General features: G+C 41.3%; 1 pseudogene; it reads right to left on the reverse strand.

The window, feature by feature from the left end:
* Nucleotides 1-3,310: 3,310 nt before the first annotated feature.
* On the reverse strand, nt 3,311-3,430 carry LOC134948869 (5S ribosomal RNA; annotated as a pseudogene).
* Between the last annotated feature and the right edge of the window lie 222 nt (nt 3,431-3,652).

Genomic DNA, 3,652 nt, shown 5'->3' on the forward strand with positions numbered 1-3,652 from the left:
CACACAATCTCAGCCCCTCAGTCACACACTACACTACACTGTGTCCCTCACTCACTTAAGATTAGACTCTCCTGATTATTTTTATTTTTTTTACTTATTATACAGAGAGCACAGAGAGCGGCAGCAGCAGCTGTTAGACTTGCTGTGCTCCTCTCTGACACCCCCTGCTATGCTCCGGCTCCCTTACCGGCTTACCCTGCAATCCGGCACTGACCTCTATCGGGCACCCCCTCTCTGGCCCGACCCGGCAGCTTCTCTCACTCACCCACACGCGCGCGATCACACGCGCGCCTGACTCCGCACTGTTACTTCCGGTTCCGGTCTCAGTGTCTCCTCCTCCTCCTCAGCGGCTCAGACCAGCGGCTCAACGTCTCCCACCAGCGGCTCAGCGGCTCACCAAACTCTCTGACATGTTTTTGAAATTTATATGGCAACAGCAAAACCTAGAATTGCACGCCAAAAACTACAAGCAAAACGTAAAGATGGTGGGTTTGGTTTACCGGATCTCCATAGCTTCTCCCATGCCATCTTTTTTTGTTATATTACTGATTGACTGCTTGATAGGGATGTTTACACGTCTTATGATCTGGACTGTGCATTGTTGACCCCATACTCTCCAGGGGCCTTACTCCACACACCGAAATTGAAGATCCCCTTGGAAATATTGAAAAATCCCTTTATTTTCGTGATACCTACCTCTCTTTGCAGAGTATAAATAAAAAACTTGGGAGAAATTCTGGATCCACTAACCTCATCCCGTTCTGGGGCAACCCACTTTTTCCCCCTGGCCTAGATAATCCAATTTATCACTGATGTGTTTGGCCCAGGTGGCCAATTATACCCTTATTCACAACTGCAGGAATATGGTTTGACCCCTCATAATTTTTATGCTTACCTTCAAATGAGACATTTCATATTACCCCTACCTGTAGCTATGTCCAATGTTCATAAAGATGATCCACTCTTGAAATTACTACATTTCTTTAAAACGCAAGTGTATAGAACTCGTTATTTGTATTTAAGACTCCTTACCACCTCTAGCAATACCTTGCTACAAATTTCTATTTCAGCATGGACATGAGATATCCCAATACTTGGTTCACCGTCCTTGCAGGAAGTCCATGCTAAAGTGGTACACAGAGCTTACATATCACAGGCTCAGAGGAAGTACTTTGTGCTGAGGAATCAAGTAAATGTCTGAAGTGTGGTAACCCCTCTGCAACGTTTATACATCATTTCTGGGACTGTCGAAAAATCAAAAGATTCTGGTGCAAATTATTGTAATTTATTGGTTCCTCCTTTGCGATATTTTTGTCTTTAGACCCTTTAGCATTACTACATGCTAATTTTACCAATTGGACTTTTACATTTGGACTTACTCACTGCCTTAATCCACTACTTACTATTATCATCACTGTTGCAAAGAAAATAATACTTAGACATTGGATTTCTCACACCTCACCAACCGTGACAGAAGTCACCACTTTATTACTCAAATTGCTCTATTTTGATAGACATTTTACCTTGCCAGATGTTGAATAAGGTGTGAAGACATTTTATCGCAAATGGGGACCATACATTGAGTCATTAGACCTATTACAACAATCTCACATTTTTAAATTGTTCGAAAATACTGAGTGGTGTTTACATAAATACCTGCTAAATAGACCTTAAATTGCACTCATTTGTGCCACATTACATGATTCTGTAGGAATGTGACCGCGGTTTGTCTCTCTGCTATAATTGCGGTGAAATGTATTACTACATGTCTTGTGTTGTTTAACAGATATCTTCTTATTATTTTATTGCACCTAACTGCATTTTCTTGGAGCTGCGTGATGTCATTTCCTCCCCCCCTCTCCCCCCTCCTCCCGACTTCCTCTCCTCGTGTTTATATTTGTTACTTTTTGTTATGCATTGAATATTGAGCTATGACAATCTGAAAACATATCAATATTGAAATATTGGTTTTATTTTGTTTTAATGTTATTCATACAATATCTGTTGGATACATCCTCGAAGTCCCAATGATGTATTGACATTTGTATCATATGACATTTGAGGCTGGCTCCTTGATCTCACGGGATGCTTGGACCCTTTTTCATACTTTTTATGCTTCTATGTCTCTTTGCCGCCAGTCTCAAAACTGTATTTCATGTTTATAGATATCGCTGTATCTTTGTTCTTTTCAGTGCTCGATAGTCTCTCTATAATTGTGGTTATTTCTGTGTTGTTTATTTTTATCCCTGTGAAAAATGAATAAATATATTTTACAAAAAAACAAACAAACAATGCCTCTAGTACAGTGCCAAATTTACAATGCCCCCTGTACAGTGCCGAGTATATAATGCCCCCAGTACAGTGCCGAGTATACAATGCCCCCAGGACAGTGCCACATGGACAATGCCCCCAGTACAGTGCCACATCAACATGCCCATAGTACAGTGCCAAGTATACAATGCCCCCAGTACAGTGGCAAGTATACAATGCCTCCTAGACAGTGACACATGAAAAATGCCCCAGTACAGTAAAACATTAACAATGCCCCTAGTACAGTGCCAAATTTACAATGCCCCCAGTACAGTGCTGAGTATACAATGCCCGCAGTACAGTGCCGAGTATACAATGCCCCCAGTACAGTGGCAAGTATATAATGCCCCCAGGACATTGCCACATAAACAATGCCCCCAGTACAGTGCCACATGAACAATGCCCCCAGTACAGTGCCTGTACACATTGGTGGTCAGTGGGTGCCAGCACTTACCGATTTGTTGAAGGGTGATGAGCTCTGTGCAGTTCAGTACCTTCTCTGCTCTGCATATACTGTGAAAAATGAAGGACAGGGAGTGTCCGGGGAGTGACTATAATGATGTTTATCATTTGTAGTTCACAGTGTACACACTGAACGATATGCACTCTGTCATTAGCGCAGTGGTATTATTGTTTTTTACATAGATGGCAACAGCTAATGAGTAAAAATATATATATAATAAAACAAATAACTGTGAGAAGCACCAATATTATTATAGAAATAGTATGTGTTTATAAAAGGTTATATGTATAGATGGTGAACTTTCATTTGTGATCTATAATGGGGTGAACACTATTTAGTGATCTTTCCAGTGACGCTAAAAGTAATATTTGTATTGAAATATATATAGAGAATTCAAAACGTGCAATATAGGACCAAATGAATAAAATACATAAAGTAGGTATTATGAATGGAATCCGTGATTCTGGTGAGATTTGTGAATATACTAGTGCCAAGTGATATTTGGTCGGTCACTAGTTTCTTGACGTCATTTGTCATTCCTTACAGTACCCGGTCTTCCCGGGTGGTCCCCCTCCCTGGTACTGACCAGGCCCAAAACACTGCTTAGCTTCCAAGGTCGGACGAGATTGGGCGTGCCAGTGTGGTTTGACTGTACACGAAAATAGACATCGTAACACCAGAGACTCGATCGCTACATAATACTCGAGACCAGGTGGCTTATTTCTTTATTCATTAATAGTGCAATAGGTGCAGTGTTAAGCAATATAACCAGAAAGGAATGGAATTGTGTGAGAGTGTGAAAGGACATAAAAGGGGTAATGAACAAGGGTTGCCGAGGGATACTGCACCTCATAAGAAGGGTGCAATCTCGTATCCTTC

The sequence above is a fragment of the Pseudophryne corroboree genome, chromosome 1 (genome assembly GCF_028390025.1).
Source record: "Pseudophryne corroboree isolate aPseCor3 chromosome 1, aPseCor3.hap2, whole genome shotgun sequence".
In the NCBI taxonomy this organism is placed as follows: domain Eukaryota; kingdom Metazoa; phylum Chordata; class Amphibia; order Anura; family Myobatrachidae; genus Pseudophryne; species Pseudophryne corroboree.